Raw genomic sequence first — 23,640 nt, forward strand, 5'->3', positions numbered from 1 at the left:
GTCATGTATTGATTTTTGATTGTTTGTTTTTCTCTGCTCCTGACGGAGGGGGTGTGAGCTGCTGCCTTCAACAGCTTTGTGCCGCGGTGCCTCGCATACTTAAAAGCCAAACAGCCCTATTGATTTTTAACTGTTTGCTTTGTCCTCTCTCGCTCTCTCTCTCTCTCTCTCTGACGCGCACTCCTTTGAAGAGGAAGATATGTTTGCATTCTTTTAATTGTGAGACGGAACTGTCATCTCTGTCTTGTCATGGAGCACAGTTTAAACTTTTGAAAAAGAGACAAATGTTTGTTTGCAGTGTTTGAATAAAGTTCCTGTCTCTCTACAACTTCCTGCGTTTCTATGCAAATCTGTGACCCAAGCATGACAATATAAAAATAACCATATAAACATATGGTTTCTACTTCGCGGATTTTCACCTTTCGCGGGGGGTTCTGGAATGCAACCCCCGCGATGGAGGAGGGATTACTGTATTTTAGTTTGTTTTTCGTGAACGTAATACTAGTAGTTCTTCCAAACGTGTTTGTTTTTTGTATTTATATATAGATATGTACTGTAAGTATATGATTATGGATAAGTATGTAGACATTTATACCGATGTATATTTTCTTAGCTTCATTGGGGATTTAAAACTAATTTGTTATGGATAGGAGGTTACAGGGGTTATCAGGAAAAGAGCCAGCTATGCTCCAGTGACAGTGTGCCACATGCTGGGTGTTTCTCACATCTCTCAGCTGTTTAATATATTTTTATGTGTTAGATTTGTTTTCAGATATGGTTTTTGGAGTTTTTGCCATATTGGCAATTCTGCTGTGGAGGATAGGGACAGGATGGATTTATAGGCCAAGCTCTCACAACCTGTTGGTTTCTTTTTACTTCCTGTTTAAGAGACCTCGGTTTAGTTATATGCATAGTTTCTGTTATTTACATTTCAGGGTGTCTTGGGATGGGATTCTGGAGCTGTTCTCTATACTACATGTGGTTTCTGGTGGGTCCACAGGCCAAACACATCCAGTTCTCGTTGATATGTTCTTTTTACTTGTTCCGTTTGCAGCAATCCATTTCTCTCTTTTTTAATGGCTATTTTAACTGTTTTTTCCTAGAATGTGAGGTCGCTCTCTACCTCTTCCAAATGTTCGAGCGTGGCTAATTTATTATCTTGCAATAAAGTGGATATATTCTGTTTGTACCCAATGATGTTAATGGGGTGGACTCCGACTGCTACTGTTGGACTGCATCCTCCTCCGCTATGTGGAGTTTTGATTGTAGTTCACTAAGTTCACTAAAGTTTCTTGGTTTTGGAGGTGATTTGGAGGGCAGGTTTAGTTATGCACTGATGGGGATCGGCGGAAGGAAAATTGCCTGTATTTCAGTATACAGTATGTCCCAACTCCATATACTAATGTATTTTTCACTTATTATTACTAAACACATTCTTTGCTTCTCTGAATATCAACTTATCATTGGTATGAATGTGAATGTATTCCTTGACCCCTTGCTTGATAAATAAACTTCTCTGACTAAAGAGTGCAATCCTCCCTCTTCACGTGCACCTGGCAAATTTATTATGGATCTAAACCTTGCAGACTTCTTTAGGTAATTAAATCCCTCAGCCAGAGAATTCTCTTTCTTTTCCCCTTGTTTCAAATCTTTCTCCAAAATAGATTATATCTTAATTTCAAAATCTCTTGCTCCTTACACAATGAATGCTTCTCTATCTTTATCTTTTTTGTCTGACCATTGGTGTTTATATCTTCAGCTTTTTCTCCTCCTTGTGTCCTCTAAGCTCCTTCACTGGTGCTTTAATACTTCTCTACTACAAAAATGCAGATTTTATTGAACAAACCTCTGCTAAACTTGAAGAGTTTATAGTGTTGAACAAAGATTCTGTTCGAGACCCAACATAATGTACTGCATGCAGGAATATTAAAGATCTGGAGAATCATCATCTCTGATGCAGCACATGGGCTAAAAATTACACAAACCAGATCCGAGTTAAAGGACCTTCTTATGAGGCTTGCAGAGTTTAAAAGTGATCACATACACACCTGTTACTATCTCTCTGGTGCTAAACCGAGCAAAGTGTTAGTACTTATATTACGCAGTTGTGACTCATTAGCCATGGTTTCCCAAGTTAAGTCAGATTCTGGTAATATCACTAACCACTCCTCGGAAATTAGTAAGACTTTCCTAAATTTTTATGCTAAACATTTTACTTCAGATGAACTTCCGTCGGCAGAGGCAATGGATGTTTTTTTTCAAATCTATGGATTTGCCAAAACTGATGAGGCCCACCTGGCAGCCCCGGTCACAGTTCAAGAAATCAAAACTGCCTTACACTCTTTTGCAAAAAACAAAGCTCCAAGTCCCGATGGAATACAGTCAAAATTATATTCTACATTTTGGCCACAAGTATCACACTCACTGTTTCAAATGATTAACACGTCTTTCTTCTTATCTAACCTACACTCCAATATAAATTCCTCCATTATATCGCTCCTCCTCAAACAGGGCAAAGATCCCACATTGTGCTCTAGCTACTGTCTGCTGTCACTTATGAACTCAGACGCTAATCTGTTAGCCAAAGTTTAGGCTCTCTGGCTCAAATTCTTGATTCAAAAACTGATTCACTCAAACAAGACTGGCTTTGTGGTGTCTCGTTACGCAGCTGACAGCATGTGCTGGCTTCTAGACATTTTAACAGCATCTCTTTCACTCTCAGCCCCAGCAGCACTGTGCTCACTTGATGCTGAAAAGGCCTTTGACAGGATGGACTGCAAATTTTTGTAGTGAGTCATGAGCGAAATGGGGTTTAATACATTATTTATCAACATGATTAAATAATTATATGCTTATCCTACAGGTTCTCTTTTAAGAAACTCTGATCTGTCATGCTCCTTTTCCTGTGTTCAGGAGCACTAGACAGGGCTGTCTGTTATCTCCACTGCTTTTTATTATCTCACTCCAGCCTCTAGCAATCGCCCACCATATATTAAGACGCTTTTAAGCCTATTCTGGCTCATAACACAGTCCACAAGGTTTCTGTATGTGCTGAATGCATTCTTCTGTTCCTAAGAAATGCCCCCTCTGACATTCCTCACATATTAACATTATTTCATACATATGAGTCCTTATCAGCCTGTAGAATCAATTGGAGCAAATTTGTGCTGCTTCCTATAAATCAAGCCCATCAGTCTCTCTCTTTTCTTCATTCCAGTTGTTAACTCTTTCAAATATTTAGGAATCACCATTCCTCCTTCTATTACTGATATTACATGGGCAAACTTCCACACCGTGTTTAATGAAGTAAAACAATCAATGAACTACTGGAATAACCTCTCTCGCCTTTCAGACTCGTTTGGCAATCATTAAAATGAATATTGTCCCTCATTTGAACTTTGTCAACTCAATGCTCCCTCTTCACTCAACGTTCTCCTTTTGGATCCAGGTTGGAACAAAAAAGTGACCAGAAGAATCTAATCCTCTTATAAATTATGTTCTGCATGTTTGGCACAAAATAGAAAAGCACCATTTCTCCATACCGTGCTGGTCCTCCTTCACACCATTCTCTCACAATAATTCACTCAACATTGGTAGGCAACCCATCTTTTTCCCACATTGGGCTTCATGTAGTATCAGCACACTTGATGATTTGTTTGATGGAACTGTGCTTGTCTCTTTTCAGTTTCTGAAAGACAAATATTCTGTTCCTCCTCTTTTTCGATTTACAGGTTAAATCCATTCTCAGGACATGTGGAATAAGTTTTTCTGCCCTCATTCCCAACCACCCATTATTTGACTACTTTTTCTCACTCTCATGTTCCACTAAATGTACTTCCTCTTTGTATGCTCACCTTTGTGATTCCATAACTACACCATAACAAGTCACTCAAAAATGGATCAAAGATCTTTCCCTTTCAACACTAGAATCCCTGAAGCCTATGAAAAAAGTCATAATCCCGGGCCACCTTAAATTACTTCGCACCTCTCCATTAGCATCTTTTGTTTTGTAAATGTGTCAATTAGCACAAGCAGCCTGCTATAGAACCAACCCCCACCGACGCAGCTGAATTTATTTGGGTGTGAGGTGCCTTGAATTGTACAGGGTAAATAATATCTCGTTATTTGGAATACATACATTTCATGTGTGTTCCCTGTTTACAACGATCTGGGTAAATGTAGGATGATAGGAAATGTGAGGCAAGAAATGTTGCACATAAATGTTGTACTGCATGATTGACATATTTGTAAAACAAAAGATGCTGATGGAGAGGTGCGAAGGAATTCAAGGTGGCCTGGGATTATTACTTTTTTCATAGGCTTCAGGATATCTAATGTTAATGCCACTGTATTAAATTTTTATCACTAGGTTGTGTTTTTATGATTTATTTACTTTAATTAACTTATCTGTATTTAGTATCAGTCAAAATATTTTGAATATGACACCATATCCTTGAAAATCCATCCATCCATCCATTATCCAACCCGCTGAATCCGAACACAGGGTCACGGGGTTCAGCTGGAGCCAATTCCAGCCAACACAGGGCACAAGGCAGGAAACAATCCTGGGCAGGGTGCCAACCCACCGCAGGACACACACAAACACACCCACACACCAAGCACACACTAGGGCCAATTTAGAATCGCCAATCCACCTAAACTGCATGTCTTTGGACTGTGGGAGGAAACCGGAGCGCCCGGAGGAAACCCACGCAGACACGGGGAGAACATGCAAACTCCACGCAGGGAGGACCTGGGAAGCGAACCCAGGTCCTCAGATCTCCCAACTGCGAGGCAGCAGCGCTACTCCTTGAAAATCATTTCTTAAATATAAAGTATTTTTCAAAATCTCAAATTGTACATGTGGTCTCCTAATTATTGTCATTGGTCTATACATTTTTTTAATTCCAGATTTTTTTCTACTTCAGTAATGAAAATGTAAAATTCCATTCTATGTGACACAAAACAATTTAATTGCCAGTAATTGCACATCAGCCTGTACTCATCATTAATTCAATAGCATGTTTTCATATTAAAATAGCCTTCATATACTTACTCTGGAGCAAAATAATCATGTGTTATGCAGATAACAGCTTCTTAGGCTCTCTGGCTGCCTGGGATTTTATTTCTCACTGAACATTTCTTTGTATATGCCAAAGAGCTTTTAACATATTACACACCACTACAAAATAGAGAATCTATAATGAAGAAAATACAAATGTACCCATCTAGACACCCTATCTTTTTTACTAGCCACAGACTGGCATATTTAAGAAAATTGAGAAAACGTGTGAATCTGGTTTTATGACTTAGCTACCTGCACATCTCAAGGTCACTAAAGAACTAGCAACTGGGAAGACAATGATTTATGTGCCCTGGCTTAATTTTAGTCAGAAAATGTAGTCAATAATTCTTTTGTTCAAAACTCTTTTTATGCTTTCACAAAACAGGTTTAATATACTAATACATAAAATGTTCTTTTTTTCCCAAGTCCGGTGTGTACTTTTTTCCTTTCTGTCAGTGATATTTTAATTTCCACTATTCATTGGTTTATTTCACAATCAGGAAAATTATAAATTATGCTCATAGTATGGTTTTATTTTAAAAATCACATTTTATATATTCTGAAAGAACAATGCTTGGCATTCACCTAAATATATAAAGAACACAAGATTTAATTAAACCATACTGATCCTAATGTTACTTGTTTAAAAACAGTAAAAGAATAAAAAATAATCCTCTTTTTCTACTACTTCAAAACAACAAAATTACACATTTCAGTTGTGGACATTTAAAAACATTTTTTAGTTGTTCCAAACATTTTACTTTCATGCTGCTTGATTGTGTAATTTACTGTGTGTTGCCCAAAATTGCAGCCACAGTAGTTTGGTAATCAGTCTTTTGTCTGTCTTTTTTGTGTTAATTTAATTGTCATAATGCAATGCCACTGTGTCACTCTGCACTGGACTAACCCAACTTCAAAATATACCAAATGGACTGAATTACGGAACTTTGCAACAGTACAAAGAGCAATGGAGTGTCATTCTTCCTTGATCAAAGTTGGTGTAATAATGTGACAGTTCTTTTCATTGTATTCTATTGTATCTCTCTTTTTTTGTGATGTCCTTGTATGTTGCTTTATATTTTATCTTTTTGTATTTTGTGTTTCCCTTGTATGTTACATGAATGTTATCAAGACAAATTCGTAGCACATGCTATTGTACATGGCCAATAAAATGAATTCTGATTTTTTTTCCAACACTTATAATAATAAATTGATATTCAATGTGCATTTTTGGTAGAAATGTATCTAAATTTTACAACTTTTTGTGCTATAGTATATATGCATAACGTAATTCTTTATCCAGATTTCTGAAAGTGAAATATCTCCCCTTTAGTTTGATATATGAGACATGAATACATTTTGGAGTATGACAAAGTTATGGCCCATTAAATGAAAATTAAATCAAGTAGCAGTAAACAGCAAAAAATGACCCCATGTTAAGAGGGTTAAGAGCTGCTCATGTTTTCAGTGAGGCTGAAAAGAACATAATGTTACTAGAATGTTGAGAAAAAGGTTACTGCCACCAGACAGCACTCAACAGGACATCAGCCAAAACAGTTGATAAAATATAAAAAATAAAAAAATGGAATGAATTTAGCACATTTGTTCACTTCAAGAATCTTCTGTTGCAATCCTTTTATGATGTCATGATCTCTTTGTTGCTTTTTTCACAAGACTGACTTTTTCACTTTGTGAACTTGCTAAATAATATAGGCTTGATTTGCTATTTATTTACCAGTAGGTCCAAGAAATAGTGGGATAAATAAATAATAATAATACATATTATATATATATATATAATAATATTATTAATAATATTAAATAATAATACAAAAAGGGATAAATAAACTAGGTCAAATTGCAACATTCAAAATGTGCATCTGTATCTTCCACCTGAATAAAGAATATTTTGTATCAAGAAACAAACCTAGAATCACAACTACCTTTCACAGCTCCTCTCCCGCACATTACGCTATACTGCATCAGATGCAGTGAATGTCTGAGATATCTGAAACCAGTATGGCAGCATAGTACTCCATACTATAAACAGTATAAATAAAAGACAGTCCATTCAGAATTGGTCCGTGCAATGCACTCCAGCTCCAAACAGCAAGTTTAAAAAAGAAACAGATGTAGTTGATTAGTCAATTCGATTTTGAAATACATCCATTACCCCTGCCTTTAGCTTTATTGCTATTTCCAAAATCAGAAATTCACGAGAGTATAATGATATATAATCAACCGCAGTGGCATTAAAATCATTCACAAATTTTACCTTGTAACCAAGACCCCAGTAGATGACAATAATGTAATGCTGACAAGTCACACTCTACCTTGTTTTGAATAAAGATTTTAGATATACTGTATTTCAGTTCCTTAGTTTAGCTCAATAGAATGGTCATATATCAAATCATTACATTTAATAGACTTTACAAAACAATAAAAAAGTGTATTAATCTTTCAGATTTTTGCAATATACAGATGTTATGTTTTGCTATTTAATTATGTTTATGCAGATATTTAACTTTATTAATGGTACCATATAGAAGAATTAGTATCACTGCCATATTTTGGAACAGCAGGAGTTACATTCTAGGTTTATATTATTCATATAGGATATATAAACTATTTTGGTAAAACTGCCACACTATCAATTTAGTCTTTATTAAAATGACATATCTGCAGCAGTACCAGGTAGAATAAGAATTGCAGCTTAGAGAAGGCATAATGTGAGGAGGAATGACTACACATTATCAAACGGAACACATTAAATAATTGGTATTGCAAACATATATAAACACTGATGGACGGCTGGCAACTTATCCCGGCCGACACATCCAAGACACTAGATGGCGTCTTCCCTGCAGCATGGAGGTGCCCCGGATTCCCGCAGGGCACCATGGGAGATGGAGTTCAGCTTCACTGTCCTGCTGGGTGCCGTGGGTGCCATCATGTGACGCTGCAGGGATTTTTATTTTCCCTATAGCCCGGAAGTACTCCCAAGTCACAGGGATGGAAGAACAGAAGTACTTCTGGGCTGAAGAAAAAATACAAGTCTCTATCTGACCCGAAAATGCTAAGGAATCACATGGACTGAAGGACAGGAGCACTTCCGGGTCAAGGACTATATAAAGGACTATGGGAGACCTAGCAAGCTGAGCCGGAGTTGGGTGGTAGTGTGATGGAGCTGCTGGGAGGAGAGGAGCATTTATTGTATTATTGTGATTATTGATTTGTTTATTGTGGTGGTTATGGTGCATTGAAGCATAATATTGGGAGAAGAAATAATTAAAAGAATTCCTGGTGCTTTTACTTGGTGTCCTGGACGTTTGTCTGCGGGGTTTGAGGAGCGACAACGCCCTCTAGTGTCACAACACTTTAATTGAACTGAGTGTGACAAGCTTCTATCCATTATCCAACCCGCTATATCCTAACGCAGGGTCACGGGGGTCTGCTGGAGGCAATCCCAGCCAACACAGGGTGCAAGGCAGGAAACAAACCCTGGGCAAGGTGCCAGCCCACTGCAGGGCACACACACACACCCACACAGCAAGCACACACTAGGGACAATTTAGGATTGCCAATGCACCTAACCTGTATGTCTTTGGACTGTGGGAGGAAACCGGAGCGCCCAGAGGAAACCCACACAGACAGGGGGAGAACATGCAAACTCCACGCAGGGAGGACCCGGGAAGCAAACCCGGGTCTCCTTACTGTGTCTCAGAAGCGCTACTACCGTGCCTTAAAAAGAAAATATTTTTTATTCAATGAATCGTGCCTTTCCTACACTATTTCCATGCCAAGTACAGAGTTAAAGGAATCTTAGGATTTTCTTGGTGATTAGTCAACGCAAGCCCTAAATTAAACGCCAGTTCATGACAGTACACACTCACACATATACACACTTGATCACCCATATTGATCCAGGTTAGAGTCAAAGCTTGAACTGTGGGGTGTGCATGAAACAGGAGTACTTAAAGAAAAACTAGATGAAATATGAGAAACTCAACACAGTTTCACAGTACTGGGTTTCAGATTCCAGATCAGAAAGTGACACGCTTATACTAACCACTGGGACACCCTAATTTCAGACTCTCAAATGTTGTACCTTAATATGCTGATAAATGTAAGAATGTGTGCATGTATATATTCCCATTGGGATAAATAAAGTATCTATCTATCTATCTATCTATCTATCTATCTATCTATCTATCTATCTATCTATCTATCTATCTATCTATCTATCTATCTATCTATCTATCTATCTATCTATCTATCTATCTATCTATCTATCCAAACAAATACATAGTAATTTTTTAGCCCCATGCTGTACATATGTTTATCCATTTCACCTTCTTTTGGTATCACCATTTATTATTGCTATTGTGGTTTTATGGTGAAAAGCAGATTAAAAAAGCATTATTGCCTTCTGCATACCAATGACTCAATTGCTTTACTACAATCATTTATATAACTGAGTGCTTTAGGCATTCATACATCTTTTGAAATTCTAATGACAATATTTTAATTAGCCGCCACCTAATTATTAAGTAAGCAACTTCAAGGAGCCAAAATGGCTTCCTGCATGCTAAGTACTGGTTCAGAAGTATATTTCTGATATTGTTAAATTTTAGGGTCCTGCTTGACTGGAACAATAAAAATGACAGGATTGTAAAGACCCATGTTAAAGCTAATAGAAATTAAAGAAAAAATCTTTACATTTAAACAAAGGGAAATAAGAGCAAATTTTTATATCAGTGCATCAATAAGCTAATTGTTCTCATTACTGACTTCTTTGTTCCTTTGTCCCACACTGTCAAAACAATTGCAGAAACACCTGCCTACACATCCACCAACACTCTTCTCCTTGCACAGCCACCTTTTTTATGCAGCTGTTAACTACTGTAAGACTCTTGTCTTTTCTAGCTTTTAACTTAATATAACCCCTTGGACTAAACCTAATAGCTTACTTGGCAGACGTGGTCTAAAAATACCTTCTGAAAGACTTATTCATTCATCCATCCATCTATTTTTGGTTCAGTTCCATGGAATTCATTAAGAGAAACCTGCTCTAATCATACAGTATCTACAGTACATAAACAGCTATGTGAATTTAGGTACATTATTATAATAAAACCACCTGTAAAATGGCAATAAAACAAATATTCTATAAATTAAGTCTTACATAGGTGCAGGGTTTTATTAATGTCTATTAATATTTTTGTTGGTCATTGGGAATTTTTGAATTGCCATGGAAACTTCTGAGAATTTAGAGAATCTGGTTTACAGAAAATGCCTAGAATGCTTGTGGAAAAAGAACACAATCTCACAGTTATTGAGTACATAACATATTCTGTTCCTTAATATCTGCTAAATGTGATCCAATGCGAATTGTTATCACACACCACACTCACATCTTTATTGAATTACACTGTCAAAAATGTCCCTGGAACAAGATCCTAATTCAGACAGATTTCATCAGGCGCTTGTTTTCTTTGGTCATATGTTTTCTTAGACCTTAGTGATTGAAATCTTCATTTATCTAATGGACAGCCTAGAGATCATAACAAATCTTAATTTATTATTAACTTCATAGCTTACACTACACTTCTACCATTCTATCTTATCTAGCTCAATTGTAAGAAACCTAGCCCTAAACAGCCTATCAGAGTAGAATGGGAAAATTATATCTCATTTTATTCTAAAGTATAAAAGAATGACCTAATGATAAACAACTCAATATTCACATGACAAGCATGTATCAATGTGATGCTTAATTAAATTAACACACTGAACCTTTGCTAATCCTTTGATCATGCCAGTGTTTGTGAACAATTCTATCATTTCTACTCTGTTCTATTCCTGCTGTCTGTCTTCATTGGATTGGGGGTAAGTTGGCTCAGTATAACTGTTACAGTTTGATTATAATAGCACAGTACTAATCTGAATCTGAATGTATTAAATAATAAATAAATGATCTAAATTAAAAAGCATGTATGTACTTCAGTACATAAAGAGATCATCTTAAAAATAAAACACCACAAAGCAGAAAAAGATTATGGAAAAAGATGATCCGCTGTGGCAACCCCTAACGGGAACAACCAAAAGAAGAAGAAAAAGAAAGCAGTGCCAAAAAAAGTTGCAACCAGCAAGAAGAATGATTTTTATGAACCCCTCTTATCATGCAATTGAATAATAAGTTGGTACTGAAACTACACATCTGGATGAACAAATGGATGAAACTGCATGTTTAACATATAAAAAGACCTAATAATGTGCGCCATCTCCACAGTCTCATTCCTTTGCTAGCAGGCTCTACATTATTTAGGTCAGTCACTTTAATAACAATCCTTGCACCCTATGCTGATGGAATTGTCTACAGCCCTGTGTGACTCTGCATTTAGGTTTGAGAATGTTATGGCTTAAAATTTATTGAATTGCATGAATGTTTTGTAATGTCCTGAAATGCACCAGTGTTATCATTGGTATTGTCTAATAATGTAGTGAAAATGAACTTTATCTAATCTGAATTTGGTGAAAGATAGATTCTATCCTAGTACCAAAAAAATATATATTTTTAGAAGTACAGCATAATGAGTACATCCCTTCCAACTCAATTTGATTGCTATAAAAGTGCTATTATTCATTAACATTATTTGCATTTCTTCTGCATTAGGATGGTTAGCTACTATACTTCCATTGTTTCTTGTTAGGATGTTATGGTTTTTATCACTAAGTGGACACAGTTTAAAATGTTTGCTTATGATGCATGGGATTCCTGCAGCTGGCATTACCTCCTTGGACCCGGGTCATCAATAATCTTGTTCCAAGGATAGCTAAGGCAATGAGGACTCTAATAAGCAAGGTTGGTGCTTCAAAGGTGCAATTTTATTCACAAATAGTGTCGAAAGAAAAGCGTGATGTAAGTTAATAAAAAAATAAATAATCCATAAAAACATGTGTTCATGGGACATGCAAATCATTTAATAAATATATTGAAGTAAAAAGGTTAAAATCCAAAATGGTGGAGAGAAATAAAACCTTTTCTGGTAATTGTAAACAATTTCTGTCTTCGTCAGGACTTTGAGAGTCCTCAGCCTTGCCGCCTGTCACATCACAATACACCACACAGACCCAAATTACGACTACATGCAGTTGCCAGGGCACCTTACCCTTCAGCAGATGCAACTGCGCCATGCACCTTGAATGCTACAGCACACCGCATCCCATTGCAACAAGAGGATCTGAGCTGCACCACCTAAACAGCCATAATTCCCAGAGCATTTTGTTCATCTAACGAATGCGACCACGTATTTTAACTCCCACCTCCTACTGGTTTTGGTGGCTTCCCCTTATCACACTGGTTTCCACTACGCAACAGACAAGATTGGCACCTCTTCAGAGATTCCGCAGCACTCGTTCTGACTCCTTAACAAGTTGTAAACTCAAGCCAATACTGCCCCTTTCATCTGTATGACTCTCTCACACCAGCGATTGCTCCCCTGTTCTCTGTCTCTTCTTCATACTCTCATCCACTGACCGACTCAGGCTCATTTATACTATTGTAAGCACAAGTGCTCTGATTATGACAAGTGCTCTAATTACAACTGCTACAGCTGAACTGACTGTGTGTATGCATTAATACACAATCAGTTGATCTCCTTCTCAACACCCTATGGCCACTCAGTTTTGCTGCCATGCACACCCACACCCTCTAAACATAAGCTGTGCTGTTTTTATTGTAAAAAAGCTCACACTGCCATGAACCCCTTACTTGCTTCAACGCATTGCTCTCAGATACTCAAATAATTTACCTACTTTTCATATCTATGCAGCAAACGTAATGGCCAACAAATGCATAAGGTGAAGATCTTCTGCATAATACAAAATTTTAATTTAAATTCTACCTGTATTATTGAGAATAAGATAACATGCCATACCCCTGACAATAAAGCCTTCATTCAATTATCAAAAGAGAAAAAACCTATAACAATAAAAGCAGAATATAATTATCTTAAAAACAAGCAATAGAAATCTTAAAGATAGAGAGATGACAAATTCAGTCAATGAAGTTATTATGCTAGATCACACTTTATTAAACTTTGGGTTGGGTTGTGGCCTTTTGGGTTTGGGTAGTATCGTGACTCATTATTGTATTTAATTTGAAAGGTTTGCACATGGTTTCTGAAGTGTCTCTCATTGGATTGCCACAGGTTGTTCACTACTGTGATTGTTGGCTGTGATTTTCCCTCCAGTCTGATGGTCATCATGAACTGGGTCTTGAAAACACTAAGAAAAGCAAGATTGGATTGCGAGGGAAAAAACATTTAAGAACCCCTATATTAGATGATGAACGCTTATCAGCTGTTGAAGATTTTGGAACTTAAAGGCTAACTGAGCACAATGAACCCCAGCATAGGAAAACAGTCTTTACTGATTATGTAATTCAAGTTACACAATGTCATTGACATATATATATAGACTTTTGATTGTGTGTGTCTGCAGTTAGGCCTTCTGCTGATGTGTGGTGCTAATATAAGTCTGATTTCAATATTATTCAGAACTGCACAGTGGCTTGAAATTACAGGAGTTGACCGGATAACATAATCATCTGGCAATTCTAGTGGCAATGAAAAATGCAATAAAAAATGGAAAATTCTAAAAAGTATTATTAGAAACATAATGCAAGATCAAGAGTACTTTTGTCCAGTAAGCCTTGAAACATAGAGTACATTCGCTCTTCGACTATGTTCAAGAAGGCATTCTTTCCTAGGGTAACATTTCTGACATTCTGGCTATTGGGTAAAGGATCGTTGTACATTTTAATTGTTCATCACTGTGTGAATGAGGCAGAGTGGTGGCTCTGAGGCTAAGGATCTGTGCTGGTATCCCGAAGGTTGCCGGTTCGAATCCCTGTCACTGCCAAGAGAGATCCTACTCTGCTGGGCCCTTGAGCAAGGCCCTTAACCTTCAATTGCTCCAGGGGTGCTGTACAATGGCTGACCCTGCGCTCTGACCCTAAGGGGTATGCGAAAACGAACAAACTCCTAATACAAGAAATTGTATAAGGCGAAATAAAGAACAAAAAAAAAGGATAGATAGATAGACAGATAGATAGATACTTTGTTAATCCCAAGGGGAAATTCACATACTCCAGCAGCAGCATACTGATAAAAAAACAATATTAAATTAAAGAGTGATAAAAATATAGGTATACGTTACCCCCCAAAGTGGAACTGAAGAGTCGCATAGTGTGGGGGAGGAATGATCTCCTCAATCTGTCAGTGGAGCAGGACATTGACAGCAGTCTGTCGCTGAAGCTGCTCCTCTGTCTGGAGATGATACTGTTTAGTGGATGCAGTGAATTCTCCATGATTGACAGGAGCCTGCTCAGCACCCGTCACTCTGCCACAGATGTCAAACTGTCTAGCTCCGTGCCTACAATAGAGCCTGCCTTCCTCACCAGTTTGTCCAGGCAAATAAAATATTTAGACATATTTAGATTTGCCAGTTTAGACTTCAGCAGAATGTTCCAACTCAGAAACAGGGCCTTTTAGATTATGATTTGACAGATACTCTTAATGCCAATAAGTAGGAATATGTTGACATTCTTACCAACATCTGAAGCGCTAACAAGTGCAGTCAGCTTTTTCACTGCAATAGCTGCCACCAGTATGTGTGCTTAGTAAGAACACCGATTAATATAATGGAATTAATAAATCAAAATTTTGAGATATTATAAATATTGACATTATAGTTGTAAATGGAACAAGGGTTCAAGATTTGGGATACCTTCTCAGTGACTCTGTTTAACTTGGAACAAAAAGGGAAAGAACATGAATATATGGCTTCTGCCATAGGTCCAAGGTCACCTGATATCAGCTAAAGTAAAGGATCTCTGTCTCCATCTACTGCTACTCCATCCTGGCAGTCAATGTAAAGGGCCACTTTAAGGGTGAAAAATGTTTGCTATGAACCTGTCCTAAAACTCATTTCTATTCTGGGAAGAACGAAACTTGGTTTTGACAGTGGTGCTGTATAAAAGAAAGATTGATCGATGATAAACATTATTTGTTGGATGAAAGTAATGGCTACCGTCTGTTCCTTAAACATTCTGGAAACATGTAGGACCAAATCTAAATATCACATCACAGCAGGTAGGTACTTTACCCGTACACCCATAATCCATCTCTGGAGCAGGAACTACAAACTTCTAAAGGAATGAGAGCAGGCAACAAAAGAAGATGGAAATATTGAATAATGACACAAAACAAACACTGTCGGTAATCATCTTAACATTAGGATTTGCTACAGAGAAATCAGGACATATCAAAGGTCATATAATCTTTGCTTAAAACTTGTATCAAATGAAGTCAGAATAAAACTGTAATCTTGGCTAAATATACAAATATCATGAATTTAAAAGAGGAAAAGCAAACCGTAATTAAAATGTATAAAAGCAGATGCAAACAAAAAAAATGTGGGGAAATTGAGTAATGAGCAGCAGCATGGAAACAACTGAAGGATTGGTTACACAAAAACCCTCATAAATTACACAAAGACTCTTTAAGTTGCAAAGTAAACAAGTAAAATGTAATGAGAAATGGAGTGAAAACAGTCTCAGAAAAGTCGAAGTTATGACAAAAGGTGTGCCAGAGGATGTGACATGAAAACTTAGCACAATGGGGGTATGAGAGAATGAGAAGGAAATAAATCAAAGACTGGGGGAGAGAGAAAAGTCAGTAATCCAAAACATCACCTTGGACCCCAGTGGAAGCAGTCATACATTAATTCTGACACTTTCAAACAAATAAACTGGTCAGAAAGTTCACAGAACTCTTGTTCTTTTTGTAGTTTGCCTTTGTACAAGAGATTACGTGAGCATATTAATGTTTCATGAATCATCCAATTAATATTTCAGTTCACTATCAAGGGCTCAATGAAATTTGTGCAAATAAAAGAGCACTGCAAACACAACTTGGGCAAGGTTCATGAGTCATATATTTATCAATAGTACAAAGGACATTACTGAAGCCATGACTTGAAAGAGTATCAGAGATAAAAACAACATAAAGTAACTCCTACTGTATGTATACACTCAGAAAATTTTAGAATGAAAACAAAATTGTTGCATTAACCAAACTTGTAGGGGAAGCTTATTTTTAACTTTGAATAGACTACATTTTTTAAAAAAAATCTTTTTTTATTATACAGAGTTACAGAAATTAGTATGTGCTACATCTGACAAGTACACACACAAGTTTATTATTATTCTTTCCTATTTATGTTTCTAATTTCATTACTTAAATATATTCATTTATGTTATTGCTTTGTCATTCTGATTATCATTTTTATTCATGGACAATCCCATTATATTTGTTTCCTTACAGTTGCTGCCCTTAAAGAATGTCCTTGTTGCTAGCCATTTTTATCCATTGCCACAACATTGCAATCCATAACTCCAACAATAATGCATTTGTGTTAATCCATTTGGGGTCAGATAGGTTGCAGAACATAGCAATAGTGATTTCTATTTTTATTTTTAATTTCTTACACTTTTTTTGTTGCCCTCTAAAAATAATGGAGATTTCATTTTGGGGGTTTTAGAGGTTAAGGAATTTAGTTGTCACATTGCTTGTTAAAATCAGACACATTTTTAATAGTGTTGGAAATTAAATACATTCTCTCATGCCTCCATATTGTCTTTGTAAGGGGTGCCATTATTTTGAGCATCCATAGTTATGGATACATTCCCAGTTTGACAGGTAATGGCTTGTGAAGGCTGCAGTATGTAATATCATTGGTAGGATGACTTATAAGCCGGCAGCAGAGAGGATTCATTGTGAAAGTTTGTGAATTTAACCTAATACCCTGCATTATTGCTTAAATATTTAAAGGAATCTGGTTTTGAATTTTTTCTGCCTCTCAAATAAGATTTACATCTAGCATTTTGAATGTTTTGACTGTTTTGACTATTGTGGTTTTTGTGGATTCACTACTTACAATTCTTGAGATGTATTTATTTCATGTTGTCTTTAACCTTGGCTACTTTTTTTTTTTTTAAACAAACCATTTTCTGATTCTGTCTCTATTCAAATCGACTGCTGCACTGTGTACTCAGTATATTAATAAGTTTAGGCTTAGGGTTAGGATTAAGGAACATACCTTGAAGGAAATGGTACTTAAACATACACAAAAATAAGGAAACTATGCTTTAATAGGTCTTGGGCAAGAGATTAAAAATATAATTTCTTTTTATTTAAAGCATCATACTTTTAAAAAATGCCATATTCACTGCACCTAAGTACATATTTTAATGAATCACTAGCTCATCAAGAAGTTATTTGTTATCAAAGTAATGATTTATTTTATTTTAAAAAATATTTAGATTATCTTACAAAGGGAAAAGAAGAGATTTATTGAGGAAGGATCAGATTTCAATATGTTAGGATCGTTATTTGGGAAAAGTAAAATGAATTTGCACAAACAATTGTGATTTGTGGTTCATAATTTCATAAAAGGTATAGATAATCTCTCTAATAGATTTTTATATATATTAAGTGGCAAATAATGGACATTCTCCCATTTAATTTTACCTACACTGTAATATGTTAGCTAATATGCTTGTTATCATTCATTGAATAGATGTCAGAGTTCATCTGTCAAAAAGAATGGGTCAGAATGAACCAAATTACTCAAATAGGCTGTTTTGAATATTTATAAGCAACATAATTATTCTGGTTTAGGAGAAGAGATGAACAGAAATGTGTAATATCATTAATAATGTGCAGTGAATGAACAAACTACTTATTTTGTACTTATCTTGGTATGTGAAAGAACGTACTGGTTCAATGACAGTGCTTGCTACATTTCATATAGCATTCTGCAACAGTCTGCACAATCATCTTTATGCCACTTGACACTAGAATCTCTGAAGTCTATGAAAAAAGTTGTAATTCCAGGCAACCTTAAATTCCTTCACACTTCTCCATCAGCATCTTTTGTTTTGCAAATGCAAAAATGAATGAAATGAATAAAAGCGCATGTGTTCGTTTGATATGTGGATATTTGGTATTTGGACTAAAGTCTTCACACATCATTATGCACTTCACGGCATTATTACTATATTATGAAAAAAGTTTTTAGCTATGTGTTCAACATTTCTTACCTCGCACTTCCTGTCATTTTACATTTACCCAGATCGTTGTAGACACGGAACATATGCATGTATGTATTCCAAATAACGATATATTATTTATCCTCTACAACTCCATGCACCTCATACTTAGATAAACAGACTTGACCTGGGAGAACTTCAGCTGCGTCAGTGGGGGGATGTGATAGCAGGCTGTTTGTGCTGATTGACACATTTGCAAGGAGGTGTGAAGGAATTTAAGGTGGCCCAGGATTATGACTTTTTTCATAGGCTTCAGGGATTCTACTGTTAATTGGCTGATCTCCTCAGGAAATAGCCTAACAGTAAACTTTCAGCAAAACAGACAGGACAACAACTAGCTAATGACTGACTTGGTAGATGACACCAAGCACCTCGCATTGATCGGTTGACTATGACGGAGTGACTATGACTATCTCAGTACACAGAGTGATTGAATGAACCAGAACCAGATTTGTAGTAAGAATTTTAAAACCATAAGGCTGCAGAAATATCCACACCAGCATACAGCTAATATTCAAAACTATATATCTTTTTCTTATCGTTGGTGAACTTCAGGGTTTTATTTAGCATGTCTATAATGTTTCAAATAGGTTATGAACTATAATGTTTCAAACTAATTTTCTTGATCATGTTTTGTTTTGTTTAAATGCATCTAATTGCATTTATTTGGCTTCCTCCACTAGCTGTTGCAGTCAGTTTGGAGAGTAGTCTTTTAATAAAGCAGTTGCTGAATTCTATAAATCATCAGGGGCAGTGTACAATGGCTGACCCTGCGCTCTGACCCCATAAAAGTCATGCAAAAGTATAGATTCCCCTCAGGGCTTAACAAAGTATATAAAATCAAAAAGTCAGAATCAAATATGGACCCCACCTTGTATTGTATTTCTCTACAGGTAAAAGAATCTATTTTCAGGCAGTCATTTTAAGGAACATTAAGCTCCTTTTCTTAGTCACACTAGGCCCTCTACTTTTGATCTCTCTTACACACAAAAAACATTTGGCTGTGGTTTGGTTTCTCTACGATTTAACTTAGCAAAGTGAGAAATGACTGGAAATTTGTTTAAACAAATATCCAATGCAGATTTATATTCTTTCTTATCTGTCCAACTATACATGTGTCACAAATGAACTGAGAAATGGGATTGTACCCCTGCGGTTTTAGAAGCATCTCTTTATCATTTCTACAGGTCCTCCTTTAAAATAATCAGTGGAGGTCAAGAGGTCAGTTTTTTGATTGTATAGTTTATCTATATAAATTCTCTCAGTCTATTTCTGAATGACATGGATTTCAGAGCCAAGCTATCAACATTATATGGTGTGGCGGGTGGCCGCAATTCTTACCCGGCCAGGATGCCCAAGGTGTGGAAGGACAGGGGGAGAGCGTATTATCAGGACAGTTTCTCCCCCGGGCTGATAGAGGGCAGCCCCCTTGATTTCCAGTGGGGCCATGAGTTATGAGCATGGGAGCTCAACCCTGTTGGAACCCATGGCCACCACCACGGGGCACATGGACCTTTCCAGGGTCTTATTTGGTCACACTTCTGCCGCACTTGGAAGTGTGGCTGGAAGAAGCTTTTTAGGCACCTGGAGTCCGTCCAGGTGCCCTATAAAAAGGAGCCGCCTTACTCATAAGTTAGCCAGAGTCGGGAGGAAGAGTGGAGGTGGGTGAACTGGCGGTAAGGAAGGGAATGGACTTTATATTGGTGTATTGTGGTGTTGGTAATGTGTGCACAAACTGTGTTGAGTGAACCTGTGTCCTGCCTGTCTATGTCCGGAGGTTAGGGTGGCAGTATGTCCCCTAGTGGCTTACAATGGAAATTAATAAAATAAAACCTGAATGTCATGTCAGCCCATTGTTGGGCATTCTCATGCATACATAATCTATTAGCTTTGTTTTTAGAAATCAGAAGAAAACAAATGCAACACAGATGATACTGGGAGAACAGATAGACTACATACAGTACCAGCATGATGTGACCTATAAAGTAAACACATTGTTTTGAATTTCTATACCCCACCCCCTTAGCACTTGAAAATAAAATCTTACCAATGTATCAAATAAACTTGTGTGAATTTTGTACTATAAGGAATTATAGTTGCATAGTTATAATTGCAACAGGATTGTAAGTTGTTTATGGTAAAATAAACTTGAAGCCTACAATAGGCAAAAAAACGCAAATGGTTAAAGTATTAAAGAATGCACTTTGGATTTTCAGACCCTACTTTACCATTTGAATTATTTCACATATTTCAAGGCTGTTACTTTAAACTAATGAATAACATTAAAAAAAGAACTGGAAATTTGTCATTAGGCAATTTTACAGTCACCAATCACCCTATACTACACTTCTTTGTGATGAATGAGAGAATCAAGGAACCTGAAGATGCCCAAGCAAATGTGCAGAATGAGCAAAGTAGATATGTACACACAAGGGCTGCGCTAAGATTTGAACATAAGACTCTGAAGCCATGAGGCAGCAGGCATAACTACAGCACAGCACCAGCAATACTAACACTTAAATCACAGTTTTATATACAAACTCATATTAATTTATACCATTAGTACTAATCACAAAAGTCTGAATTAGTGTAAGCCCTAATTTGGAGCGTTCATAAGAAATATAATGATTTAGGTTATCAGGTAGAAGTACATAATAAACAAGAATAGCTTCATCACATTTTTGGAATATTAAAATGTCTGCTTCATTTTAAATGTTTAAAGTCTATGTTTTCTTGTTTATAATGGAAACTTGTTATTTTTCATCTACTGATAGAGGTCCATAGTGGCTAGACCCTAGTAAAGTAAAGGATTAAAAATCAAAAATAGCATCATATTTGTAATCAGTGACTTTGAAATAGTCTAAAACAATACCCCACATGCTTATGTTGGAAATTTTTCATTTCTAAATTCTGGGAATGGCTCTTTGATGGCAAGGATTACCGGTAATGAATCAAATCTCAAAAAATATTATGTTCATGATCAGCAAACTCGAAATAATGTAAAATGACACTGCACATGTATAAATAACAGAATCCAATTTTTTCGAAAGTTTGTTTGAAAAGCTTTGACCTCACTTATTCCATTAGGTGGTGAATCCCTGGCGTTGTTTCATGTGGCATGCACAGATTCAAGTCCTTTTAATTATTTTTGCAAAGGCACCTCTTTATTTTAAGGGTGTCATTTCCTTAAGAAAATATTGTCGAAAATGGTTAAAAATGAGGGCTTCTTATTTCTAAACATCAGGATGTGTCAAACGAGATGTCACATGTGGGGCTTTTCTTGTTCTTATGAGTTACAAGGTGGAATACAAAAAAGTTGTTGTGAATTCAAAGTACTCATAAGTAATTTATCCATCCATCCATTTTCCAACCCGCTGAATCTGAACACAGGGTCATGGAGGTCTGCTAGAGCCAATCCCAGCCAACACAGGGCACAAGGCAGGGAACCAATCCTGGACAGGGTGCCAACCCACCACAAGACACACACACACACACACACACACTAGGGCCAATGTAGAATCACCAATGCACCTAACCTGCATGTCTTTGGACTGTGGGAGGAAACCGGAGCACCCAGAGGAAACCCATGCAGACACGGGGAGAACATGCAAACTCCATGCAGGGAGGACCCGGGAATCGAACCCAGGTCTCCTAACTGCGAGGCAGCATCGCTACCACTGTACCACTGTGCCGATCTAATTAATTTATACAAACACATAATACAATATTTTCTTTTTTTCTTAATATTGTATTTAGCACTTACTAATGCAGTAAATGCAAGTACTGAATTTTACAAAAGCTGTAAAGAGTGATTAAAATCTTTCACAATTCTCCTCATCATTCTTTAAACATTCATCAGTTCATCTATGCTTCTTTTCCTACTATGTACATTCTACGTAACCTAGATTTAGACTTGCAGAGAAGCAGCGCCCATGCTGGCAGCATAAGGCAGGAGCAAGTCTTGGTGGAGGCTCATTTTACAGTTGCCAGTTAACATAATATGCAAATCTTTAGAATATGGAGGTAAAAACGAAGAACTCATTAAAATATCCAGGCTCCGTAACACTGAAACTACACTTAAAAAGTAACTATTAAGCTTAGAACCCAGTTTTCTGGAGCCTTTAGGCATCTAACCACTCCATGACCATGCTGAACCACTTGAGAGACATAGATATGATTGCTCTTGTTATTTTGGAAAAGTTTAATAAATCACTGTTTGATAGTTTTAGTACAAAGATTTCTGTAATCACATTAAATCAGCAACAGGCACAAGGTGGTCATTAGCAACAGCTATTTATGAATAGAAATTAAACAGCTGTTGACGCTTTTCACTTACGTTGTCTTATTTAACTTATTATTTCACCCCAAGCCTTTAGCATACTAGGCACACACTTGCATACTGATTACCATCTGGTAATTTATATTCAGACAATTTATATTCAGACTGTTTGTTGTCTATATAATGCTTTATTATTTTATATGCATCACCTTTCATTTATATTTATTTGAAGATTATAAGAATTGTTAAATGTTTATTACTTTCCATGTATCAGTGTTCCTTAATTTATATCTCAACATTATAAGAATTCTAATGTTAGATACATTCTTAATATAAACATAACATCTATACTTTTTAATCCTTACAAGTCTATTATTGGCTACAAGCTCCATGTTCTTTTTGTTCTTTATTTCACCTTATACAATTTCTTGTATTAGGAATTTGTTAGTTTTCACATACCCCTTGGGGTCAATTACAGGTTAAGGGTCTTGCTCAAAGGCCCAGCAAAGTAAGATTTCTTTTGACAGTGATAGGGATTCGAACCGGCAACCTTCTGGATACCAGCGCAGATCCTTAGCCTCAGAGCCACCTCTCTGCCCCTAAAGACCCTAAAGACTTTCGGCAACAATTATCTTTACATATAATTAACTGCAAAAGGGTAAGTTTAGGAGCAAGTTACTATAAGAACAATTCTAGTTTGTAGAATAAATCATTGAGTGACTAAGATAGGGTTGAAAGTTATAGCTATTTATTATCTGATGTGTTAATGTTTAACTGGCAGTGATGTGTAGTATTTGTCAAATGTACTCCAGTTGAGTTCCCAGTTCTACAGTCCCCGGCGGTACACTTTTTGTGAAAAAGCATTGTTTTTCTCATCTTACAAGGATTGCAGTACGGAAATGCTTAATGCTCTTCAAATTGGGAAATTGACAATTTTGCTAGTTATAAAACAGAAAGTGAAACCAATGTGACAGAAGATGGGACTTTAATATTAGGCCTATGCTTTACATTTTTGTATGTTAATATCAGTGATTTAGTTTCTTTATCTGTTCACATGAGATGTGTATCGTGAATGTTAGTAAAGCTGCCATTAGGATAATTTATATTTATTATTATTAA

This window comes from Erpetoichthys calabaricus, chromosome 5 (genome assembly GCF_900747795.2).
Source record: "Erpetoichthys calabaricus chromosome 5, fErpCal1.3, whole genome shotgun sequence".
Taxonomy (NCBI): Eukaryota; Metazoa; Chordata; class Cladistia; order Polypteriformes; family Polypteridae; genus Erpetoichthys; species Erpetoichthys calabaricus.